At 38.5% G+C, this 12,185-nt stretch overlaps 1 pseudogene; it reads left to right on the plus strand.

Annotated features, from left to right (window-relative positions):
- Window positions 1-281: 281 nt before the first annotated feature.
- Window positions 282-12,185, plus strand: part of LOC124975188 (chromodomain-helicase-DNA-binding protein 1-like) — a 118,315-nt pseudogene continuing 106,411 nt past the window's right edge.

The following is a 12,185-nucleotide window of genomic DNA, read 5'->3' on the forward strand; positions in this document are numbered from 1 at the left end:
TCAACAGAATTGAGCAGGCTCCTAAGAACAGAGTAGCCATTACAGCTCTCTACCCAAGAATTCCCGGACTAAACTTGAGGCTGACTTGCAGCTTCAGTTTCAAGGCATCCTCAGCCTGTACCCCCTGGTGACTGCATGGCACAGGTCGGGTCCTCTCTGGTGCACCAGAAAGGTCAAGTACGCAGGGCCCGTGGGCAGAGCCTCTCGCAGCCAGATGGAGGGCGACGTGCCAGGCTTCTTACTAGCACTACAGGCAAGGTCAGACCCGAGGCGGTGCAGACATGGGTGGAGGAGCAGGATTTAAGGTGCACAACTGCTCAGACCCACCTACTCCTGGGCACTGGCATTTTGCCAGCAGGGTCATGAGGGCAGCTTACCCGTGGCCCCAGGGCGGGTGGTGGGTGGGTGCTGAAAGTGCCAAGCCCGAGCTGTGCACATGGGGAATGGAGATGGGCCTGGGACCCATTCGAGTGGCCAGGCCAGTGGGTGGGGAAACTTGCAAAGGTTCCCAGGAAGCTTAGGTCTCAGAACAGAGACTGCATCCTGGCACCCCAGGCTGTTACTCTTTTCTTTAGTAACAACACAGCACAAATGGCAAATTCAGATGGGTTCCATTAATCAAGCATATGAAGTATCCATATATTGTTTGTTAAGTTGCATCATTACCAGGGGTGCTTTATTTCCAGGAAAGGACAATGGCATGAGTTAGGTATTAAAGAACAAATCCCAAGCTGAGTTACTCATCTATCAAGTGGATTATATAACAGTGACAGGCTATTTTAGGGCTTTGACTGGTGACACAAGTGTACACATAAAGTAATTTGGAAATCAGCTAATGTTTTTATACATAGAACTTCCCAGTAAAAGATATAGGTAGTAAAGTTTGACATTAAGGAAATGTAAGCCATGTTCTTTTTTCAGAGCCTTAGAGCTTAGCCAACATATATGTTCAATCTCTGGTTTTGCTGTATTTTTTATTTCTAGGAATTCATCTACACCCTTATCAACTGGAGGGAGTCTACTGACTAGTCCAATGCTTCCACTGTCAGAATGACTGCATCCTTGAAAATGAGATAGGTCTTGGTAACACCTGCCAGGTATATTAGTGTGGAACAAGCACTGTTCACCTCCACCTAAATACCTCCTCACATTTCATTACCATCTTATATATTAGCTACAAGATTTATTTTTATTCTAGGATGTGAAATGCCTCAACTTTATTAAGAGATCACAAACTTGGAGTTGATATTTCCAGTTGTGGGGAGGTTAAGAATCATGTCACTACCCTTATTTTATCTGAACTTTGTCATGTATTTATGAGAAGAGTTAATTACTTGAGTTAGAAATGCAGTTAATGGGCCCAGGCTTAGGAGTTTTCTCTGTATTAAGTATGTATACTTGCCCAAGGATAAAATTGACTCTGATCTCCTTAATGACAATGAATTAACTGTATTGCTTCTAATTTTAATCTCCTTTCCTCAGTGGGGGTGTGTGGGGTGGGGCTGCTTCCCATTTTCATACTGTGATAGAGAAATAAAGAGGAAGTACACTGTTTTCCAAAATACAACTTAGCCATCTAATGACCTTAAAAGGGTTTGAGGTATGGGGCTGGAGCTTTAGCTCAGTGTTAGACTACTTACCTAGCATGTGTGAGGCACCTTGTTCAGTTCTCAACATTACATATAAATTAATAAAATAAAGATCCATTGACAACTAATTTTTTTTTAAAGTGTTGCAGGTGAGGTAGAGCCTAGAAACCTGGAGAATCAGATGTGGCCTCCTTGGGAATTGATCAGTAGGGTGTGTGTTGAAATTGATACTTCTGTCAGGATAATCAACAATACTGCCCTGGGTTGACATATGTGGGCTTCGATTAAAGGAAAGTTCAGTCTCAACACCCCCTGGGTGAATGATACAAGGATTACTTATCTGAAGGATACCAAAGATATCCTGGTATAAATATGATATATGTCACAGGGAGCTTGATGAGAAATTAGGAGGATAAAAGCTTCCTAATCCCAAGAAAGTTTCACCAGTGGTCACTGGTGAGAATGAGCAAGGTTCTCATAACCTTTTTAGAAGTTCACCATCTCCTCCAATGCTCACCTTACATATATAAAGTTTGAGCTGGAGCAGTGTTGAATGTAGGCTAGTCTGATATGTTAAAGGCTGCTTTGTTTAGTCCAGGTGTACCTCATCAATCGACATTATTCAGAACACAATATGACCTCTTAGTAGGGGCCCTGAGATTCATAACTGATTCCTCTGAGATTTCTTGGGCAAAGAAAATGTTCCTGGATTATTCCTACACTGAGAATTATGAAAGTACAATAAAAGTAAGTTTCCTGGAGATGAGGTGTCCTTCTTATAATCTCTTTTATCTCAGTCATTGAAATTGTCTTACTGACTTCATTGAGAGTCAGAAAATTCAACTTGTCCTTTGCCTTACCGCTCTAGTTTAAATTCTTTACTATTTTTAAATTTATTTTTTAGCATTATCTGTATTTTTTTCCAGGCAAATTTTATTTTATTTTATTTTTTTATTATAAACAAATGGGATACATTTTGATTCTCTGTACATGCAGTAAAGGCATACAATTCGTGTAATCATAAATTTACACAGGGCAATATTGTTTGATTCTTTCTGCCATATTTCCCCCTCCCCCCACCCACCCATCTTTTCCCTCTATACACTCCTTTCTTTCTCCATTTTTGCCCCCCTGCCTAACCTTACTGCTAAACCTAACCCTAAACCTACCGCTAACCCCTCCCACCCCAATTATGTGCCATTATCTGCTTATCAGCAAGATCAATCGTCCTTTGTTTTTTTGATATTGGCTTATCACACTTAGCATGATATTCTCGAATTTCTTCCATTTGCCTGCAAATGCCATAATTTTATCATTCTTTATGACCGAGTAATATTCCATTGTGTATATATACATATATATATATATATATATATATATATATATATATATATATTTATATATATATATATTCCACAGCTTCTTTATCTATTCTTCAATTGAAGGACACCTAGGTTGGTTCCACAATCTGGCTATGGTGAATTGAGCAGCAATGAACATTGATGTGGCTGTATCTCTGTAGCATGCTGATTTTGAATCCTTTGGGTATGGGCCAAGGAGTGGGATAGCTGGGTCAAATGGTGGTTCCAAGCCAAGCATAATGAGGAATCTCCTTACTGCTTTCCAGAGTGATTGCACTAATTTGCAACCCCACCAGCAATGTATGAGTGTACCTTTTTCCCCACATTCTTGTCAACACCTATTGTTACTTCTGTTCTTGTTAATAGCCATTCTAATTGGGGTGAGATGAAATCTTAGTGTAGTTTTGATTTGCATTTTCTTATTACTAGAGATGTTGAACATTTTTTCATATATCTGTTGATTGCTTGTAAATCTTCATCTGTGAAGTGTCTGTTCATTTTCTTAGCCCATTTGTTGATTGGATTATTTGTATTCTTGGTGTAGAGCTTTTTGAGTTCTTTATATATTCTGGAATTTAGTGCTCTATCTGTAGTATGAGTGGCAAAGATTTTCTCCCACTCTGTAGGCTCTCCCTTCACATTACTGAGAGTTTTCTTTGCTGAGAGAAATCTATTTAGTTTGAATCTATCCCAGTTGTTGATTCTTGCTTTTATTTCTTGTGCTATGGGAGTCCTGTTAAGGAAGTTTGATCCTAAGACAACAATTTGAAGATTTGGACCTACTTTTTCTTCTATAAGATGCAGGGTCTCTGGTCTGATTCTGAGGCTCTTGAACAATTTTGAGTTGATTTTTGTGCAGGGTAAGAGAAAGGGGTTTAATTTCATTCTGTTGCATATGCTTTTCCCATTTTCCCAGCACCATTTGTTGAAGAGGCTATCTATATTCCATTGCATATTTTTGGCACCTTTGTCTAGTATGAGAAAATTGTATTTATTTGGGTTTGGGTAGTGTCCTCTCTTCTGTACCATTGATCTACCTGTCTATTTTGGTACCAATCCCATGCCATTTTTGTTACTATTGTTTTGTAGTATAGTTGAAGATCTGGTATTGTGATACCCCTGCTTCCCTCTTACTGCTGAGGATTGCTTTAGCTATTCTGGGTTTCTTATTCTTCCAGATGAATTTCATAATTGCTTGCTCTATTTCTGTAAGGTATGTCATTGGGATTTTCATTGGAATTGCATTGAATCTGTATAGCACTTTTGGTAGTATGGCCATTTTGACAATATTAATTCTGCCTATCCAAGAACATGGGAGATCTTTCCATCTTCTAAGGTTTCTTTAATTTCTTTCTTTAGTGTTCTGTAGTTCTCATTGTAGAGATCTTTCACCTCTTTTGTGAGATTGATTCCCAAGTATTTTATTTTTTTTGAGGCTATTGTGAATGGGGTAGTTTTCCTAACTTCACTTTCTGAATATTCATCACTTTTGTATAAAAGTGCATTTGATTTATGAGCATTGATCTTGTAACCTGCTACGTTACTGAATTCACTTATGAGTTCTAAAAGTTTCCTGGTGGAATTTCCAAGTTTCCTCTAAATAGGTTCCTTTGAGGAGTATTGGAATCAGCTCTTCTTTAAAGGTTTTGTAGAACTCAGCTGAGAACCCATCTGGTCCCGAACTTTTCTTTGTTGGTAGACTTTTGAGAACCTCTTATATTTCATTGCTTGAAATTGATTTATTTAAGTTGTGTATGTCCTCCTCATTCAGTTTATGTTCAGTTCAGTTTGTATGTCTCTAGAAACTTCTTGATGTCTTCGAGGTTTTCTGTTTTGTCGGAATATAGATTTTCAAAATAGCTTCTAATTATGTTTTGTATTTCAATTATGTCTGTTGTGATATTTTATCTTTTGTTTATCATGGAAGGATTTTATTTCATTGTCAAATCTGAATATAAGTTTTGCTAGGTATAACATTCTTGGTTGGCATCCGTTTTCTTTCAGGGTTTGGTAAATATTGTTCCAGGCTCTTTTAGCTTTTAGGGTCTGGATTGAAATATCTGCTGATATTCTTATTGGTTTCCCCTGAATGTAATTTTATTCTTTTCTCTTGCAGCCTTTAAAATTCTGTGTTTATTTTTTGTGTTAGGTATTTTCATAATAATGTGCCTTGGTGTGGGTCTGTTACAATTTTATGTATTTGGAGTCCTATAAGCCTCTTATATCTGGTTTTACATTTCATTCTTCAGATATGGGAGATTTTCTGATATTATTTCATTGAATAAATTGTTCATTCCTTTGGTTTGTTTCTCTAAACCTTCCTCAATCCCAATAATTCTTAAATTTGGCATTTTCATGATATCCCGTAATTCTTCTGGATTCTGTTCATGATTTCTTACCATCTTCTCTGTTTGGTCAACTTTGTTTTCAAGATTAAATGTTTTGTTTTCAATGTTTGAGGTTCTGGCTTCCAGGTGTTATATCCTATTGGTTATGCTATCTATGGATTTTTTAACTTGGTTTGTTGTTTTCTTCATTTCAAGGATTTCTGGGGCTTTTTTTCAGTATCTCTAACTTGTTATTGAAATGATATCTTGTTTCTCATATTTGCTCTTGTAACTGTTGATTGGTGTGATCATTTAATGCCTGCATTTGCTCTTTCATCTCCTCCTTCAATGCCTGCATTTGCTGTTTCATCTCCTCATTTGCTTCCCTGATTTATTTAGTTATGTACATTCTGAACTCCCTTTCTGACATTCCTCTACTGTGCTGTCATTGGTTTTTATTGATAAAGTATCTAGGATTTTTTGGGACATTTTCTTCCCTTGTTTTCTCATATTGGTCAGATATCAGTGGGACTCTGAGATATTGCAGATTTCCTCTTTGGCTTCTGGTGTCCCTGCAGATTTCCAGTATATCACCTCCCAGCCTTCAGTAGCCTGAGGTTTTGGATGAACTTGATAATGCAGTGCTTCCAAAGAAAGCTGCCCCTGGCCTACTACTGGTTCCAGTGTTGGTGGCTGGCTCTGTGCGAAAAGGCTCTCACTGGGCAACCTGCTCCAAGAAGCTGGCTGTGGAAGGAGACTGCCTCTGGAGGAAGCAGAGATGCCCAGGGAAGTCTCTGACTGCCCTGCCCTCATCCCAGAAACCACCTGTGGGTCGGGGCCCACCACTGGGTCTGGGGTTTGGAGCTGGTTCTGTGCAGAAAGGCTCTTACTGCATGGCCTTATTCAAGAAGCTGACTGTGGAAGGAGTCTGCCACCAGAGGAAGCAGGGCTGTCTGGGGAAATCTCTGGCTGCCCTGCCTTGGTCCTAGAAGTCACCTGTGGGCCTGGGCTCACTGCTGGATCTGGGGCTTGGAGCTGGCTCTGTGTGGAAAGACTCTCACTGGGCAGCCTGCTCCGTGAAGCTGGCTTGGAAGGATCCACCACTGGAGGGAGCAGGGCTGCCTGGGAAGGCTCTGACTGCCCTGCCCTGGTCCCAGAAGCCACCTGCAGACTGGGGCCCACCACTGGGTCTGGGGTTGGAGCTGTCTCTGTGTGGAAAGACTCTCACTGGCAGCCTGCTCCAAGAAGCTGGCTGGGGAAGGAGCCTGCCATGGGAGGTGGCAGGGCTGCCCGGGGTAGTCTCTGCCTGCCCTGCCCTGGTCCCAGAAGCCGCCTGTGGGCCTGGGCCCGCCACTGGATCTGGGCCCAGAGCTGGCTTTGCATGGAAATGCTCCCACTGGGTGGCCTGCTCCAAGAAGCTGGCTGTGGAAGGAGCCCACAACTGGAGGGAGCAGGGCTACCTGGGGAAGACTCTAACGGCCCTGCCCTGCTCCAAGAACCGCTCCTGTCCGAGCCTACTGCCCAGGTCAAGCTTCACCCAGTGGGAGAGACTCACCCCCTGGCTCTATGTTAGTCCAAGTCTCCCATTGCCTCCCCTCCTTGAATCCTGTGTTCTGGAGTGATGAGAGATGCAGTCACCCTCTAGTCCACCATCTTGTATCCTCCTTTAAATTCTTTAAATATATACCAACTCCCAATCTGTTTTGGTAGAAGTGTGTTTAGAATTTTTCATCTACATTATGACGAATATTGGTTTGCCATTTTACTTTCTTATAATAATTTTGTCTGGTTTTAGTATTTTGGTAAATCTGGCCTCATAGAATAAGTGAAAGTGTTACTCTTAAATTTTCAGGAAGAGTTTATGTAGAATTGCTATTGTTCATTTTTTAGATGTTTGATAAAATTCACTAATGACTCCAAATTAATTTTGTAGACACATCTGATTTTTGGTAATAAAAGATAAACTTTTTTCTAAATTGTGTCCTCAGGGAATGCTAAACAGAATGATTTAAATCCAATTAACTAACTTATTAGAGGGTTGCTCTGGGCACAGTTTGGGCTGGAATAGTTATATAAGAAAATCAATTCATTTATGAAATTAATATGATCATGTCAAAAAAGTGAACTGCCACTCTATCATCACAGCATTCTAACCACATGTAAGCAGCAAGGTATTTTTTATATCAATGAAATTATAGTGCACGTATAGCTCATATGGCTTCTATTTTTTAGTATACCACTGCCACTGTAAAGTTGCATTTTATTATATCACAATCATTTGCAGCTGACTGCATAAAATGCCATCAAAATAATTTATAATTTACTTAAATGTTCTACTGAGAGGAGTCATGAGTCCCCCGTTTTTTTTAAGTTACTTAAGTTAATTTTGATGTGAACATCTTTGAGTATATAGTTTTCACAGAATTTTGAATTTGAGCCTTAGGACCTATTATTTCCTCAGAAATATCACAGTATTTGGGGATGCAAGCTCTTCAAATGTTTTCATTTGTTGAGAGTTTTCTTTTTCCTTGTATATCACTGCAATTTTAGAGTCATAAGTGCCTTCAGGCATCTCCTGAAGTATGCCCATTTGGCTTTACAAAGTTTCATTTTATACCCATACTTCTTATGAGAATGACTTATTGTCTATTTTCCCCATTTGAATGTGTGTTCTAGATATGAGCATATAAAAATATGGTCTAACAAATCCCACTTTTCAGTATAATCATAATGTACCTACTAAAAAAGACCAAGGGCCTATATAGGTTTTGTTCACATAGAACTTGAGCCAACAAAAGGCACTCTATAAATTTATTCAGAAGGAAGGAAAACACAGAAGGCAGGAGACAAGCAGGAAGAATGAAGCAGGGGTATCGCAATACCAGAACTTCAACTATATTACAAAGCAATAGTAACAAAAATGGCATGGTATTGGTACTGAAATAGACAGGTAGATCAATGGTACAGAATAGAGGACATGGACACAAAACCAAATAAATACAATTTTCTCATACTAGACAAAGGTGCCAAAAATATGCAATGGAATAAAGATAGCCTCTTCAACAATGGTGCTGGGAAAACTGGAAATCCATATACAACAGAGTGAAACTAAACCCCTATCTTTCACCCTGCACAAAAATCAACTCAAAGTGAATCAAGAGCCTTGAAATCAGACCAGAGACCCTGCACCTTGTAGAAGAAAAAGTAGGTCCAAATCTTCACCTTGTTGGCTTAGGATCAGACTTCCTTAACAGGACGCCTGTAGCACAAGAAATAAAAGCAAGAATCAATAACTGGGATAGATTCAAACTAAATAGCTTCTCTCAGCAAAGGAAACTATCAGCAATGTGAAGAGAGAGCCTACAGAGTGGGGGAAAATCTTTGCCACTCATACTTCAGATAGAGCACTAATTTCCAGAATATATAAAGAATTCAAAAAACTCTACACCAAGAATACAAATAATCCAACCAACAAATGGGCTAAGGATATGAACAGATGCTTCACAGAAGATCTACAAGCAATCAACAACATATGAAAAAATGTTCAGCATCTTTAGTAATAAGAGAAATGCAAATCAAAACTACACTAAGATTCCATCTCTCCCCAATTTGAATGGCGATGATCAAGAATACAATCAACAATAGGTGTTGGAGAGGATGTGGGGACAAAGGTACATTCATACATTGCTGGTGGGGCTGCAAATTAGTGCAGCCATTCTGTAATGCAGTGTGGAGATTTCTTAGAAAACTTGGAATGGACCCACCATTTGACCCAGCTCTCCCACTCCTCGACCTATACTGAAAGGACTTAAAATCAGCATGCTACAGGGATACATCCACATCAATGTTCACAGCTGCTCAATTCACAATAAACAGACTGTGGAACCAACCTAGATGTCCTTCAATTGGTGAATGGATAAAAAAATTGTGATATATATATATATATATATATGTATATATATATATATATATATACAATGGAATATTACTCAGGTATAAAGAGTAATAAAATTATGGCATTTGCAGGCAAATGGATGAAATTGGAGAATATCATGCTAAGTGAGATAAGCCAATCTCAAAAATCCAAAAGATGAACAATCTCACTGATAAGTGAATAATGACACATAATGGGGTGTGGGAGGGCATCAAGAATGGAGTAAGGATGGACTGTATAGAGGGAAAAGTGAGGTGGGAGAGATGGGGAAAGGAAAAATAACAGGATGAATCAAACCTCATTACCTTATGTGATTGTATGATTATGCAAATGGTATGCTGTCTCTCCATGTACAAACAAAAACAACATGTATCCCATTTGTTTCCAATGAAAATAAATTTAAAAAACGAAGGCAGCAGACAGTTGGGAAGGAAGGAAAGCACTCTCATCAGGGCAGCTGGGCCAGCAGTGGAGGTCATGATGCGTAAGTCCTGTTTACAGTCAGGTCTTGGCATTTCTGACTTGATGTTTTCAAGTATGCCTGCTCTTTTCCATCAGTTTTGTTGGTTTCATTGATTTCTATTTTTTCCTTTTTTTGCTTTTGTGAGAAGTTCAATTACACAAATATTGAACCTTATTTCTTGTTAACTCCTGAAGTAATCGAACACCATTTATTCCCTCAGCAAACTCACTGAGGCTTACCTAATTTTGCTCTAGGAATGTACTAGTGTCCTAATGTGTGAAAGATTGTACATAATTTTTTTATGAAGTAAGTCATATATAAGAGTTTGTATTTTCAACCTACAGCTGTGGGAACTTAGTTGTTTCTTATGGGAAAATGTAATCAACACTGCCTTCTGGCTTTGTTTCAGATGATTACTCTCATAATTTACTTGGCAGGAAGGTTAAGTGATTAAGGACCATTTCTGATTCTCTGTCCCATCTCTGTTTTGAACAACTGGAAAGAAGAAATGGAAAGGTACAGAATAGATGTAGCTGGACTGTTATTATTTATGTTGATATTTTTCTAGATGATGTGTAAAATATCATAAATCAAAATCTTGTCATATTCAATGATTTTATTCCAGAATTCTTGAACCAAAACAGTGTAGATTAAGACACAGGATCTGATGGGGGAGGATTCAATGGGTGTTACTGTTACCATTCTGCATTTTCAAGGCTAGTACTCTCATTTTTTGTGTTCTTGTATATATTCATTACTGCCTGATTTTGAGATAGGTATTCTCTAGCATACAAATTGATGTCTTTGTTTCCTTTATTTATATATTTTTAAAAAACTTTCTTAATGGTTGCCCTGGTGATTATAACAAAAATCTTCACTTAAAATAATTTTGTACAGATTGATGTCAACAATTTCAATAGTATACAAAGATTTGCTTCAATATAGTTTTCTCTCTCCCTTCTTATTGATCTTATTGTCATATAAATTACATCTTTTGGTATCATAAGTAAAATTTACTTATCAAAGGGAGAAACTATCCTTCCCATAGAAACATAGAAAGAAACTAAAATGAGAAACATCATTGCATTTTCAGTTAGCACAAGACCCCCTTAGACCTGATCTTTCTCCCTGCTTACCACAGACCTTCCCCTGTGGTTTAACCTTATTCTAGATAACAATTCAGACTCCCACTATTCTTTCTGGGATCAGCACTTAATGAATGGTTTCTGCACATTGCAGTTTCTTCATGACATGCACACACCATCTCATGGCTCTAGCATTTGTGTTCATCTGCCTCTTTTCTTGGATTTAGATTGTCTCCAGGTCTTTCCTGAATAATGTATGCAGGGGACAAGGAGAAAAGAGCACATCTTCAGCAAGATCTAAAGCAGGAGTCATTTTCATGTGCTGCTGACTACCTGTGAGGTATTCATTTGTTTCTCTAAAGCAAGAATTCCTAACCTGGGTCCTTAGAAGTTGTAAAATCCACTGAAATTATATTTAAATTTTTTTGATATCACACACTTTTCTAGGGGGACAGCCTACTTTTATCACATTCTAAAAGAGGGACTGTGACCAAACGAAGTGAAGGGTCACTGTGCTTCAAGTTAGCTAGATATATTTCCCTCTTTTTCCTGGTGGATCAAGGGGAAAGCTTCCCTGGAAAGTGGCACTTTAGTTTTCTTTTTTGACAATTAGCAGGAGGCTGGCAGGAAGGTGAGAGGGTTTTGTATACAGAGGCATCATGTCTGATCATGGAATTATAGGAATGGGGGATGCTTAATTTCAGTCTCATTTTATAATCTTGTTTAAACTAAGACTGGGTAACTGTAAGACCTTCCACTTAAACATACCTCCCTTCTGTTCATATGATAGTGCTAGTTTAGAAATTGGGCTTACATGTTTTTTTACAGAGTTAACAAGTTAAAAGACTTACAGCCTGTGGTTAAGAGAGTTAAGAAGACATAATAAACTAGCTTATTAACATCAGAATTTATCAATTTCAGTGTTTTTATTATTTTTAATTTCTTATTTTTTTTAGTACCAGGGATTGAGTCCAAGGATGTTAACCACTTAGCTACATATTCCAGCCCTTTTTATTTTTTATTTATGGCCAGGTCTCACCAAGTTTCTTAAGACCTCATTTAAGTTGTTGAGGCTTGCTTTGCACTGGTCATTCTCTTGCCTCATTCTCCCAAAGTCATTGGGATTGCAGGTATGTTCCACCACTCCGAACAATACCAGTCTTTTCAATGTGTCTTCCTTAATTTTTTAGATTTGCTTAAAAGATGCACCATTTCTAAAATTGTGAGTATATTTTACTCTGTCAGAAAATGTGTTGCATGTGTGGAAGTCTTATTTCTTCTTACCTTGTTTGGTACTTTGCCACTTTCCTGATATGTCTGGTCTGTCTTCTTTGGTTCCTATTTATTCTTAGGCAGACATAGTGGGAGTCTTGTGTTCTAACCTCTACTCTTTAGCTATGTGTCCTTGAGTTAACTATTTAAATTA

The sequence above is a fragment of the Sciurus carolinensis genome, unplaced genomic scaffold (assembly GCF_902686445.1).
Source record: "Sciurus carolinensis unplaced genomic scaffold, mSciCar1.2, whole genome shotgun sequence".
Classification (NCBI taxonomy): domain Eukaryota; kingdom Metazoa; phylum Chordata; class Mammalia; order Rodentia; family Sciuridae; genus Sciurus; species Sciurus carolinensis.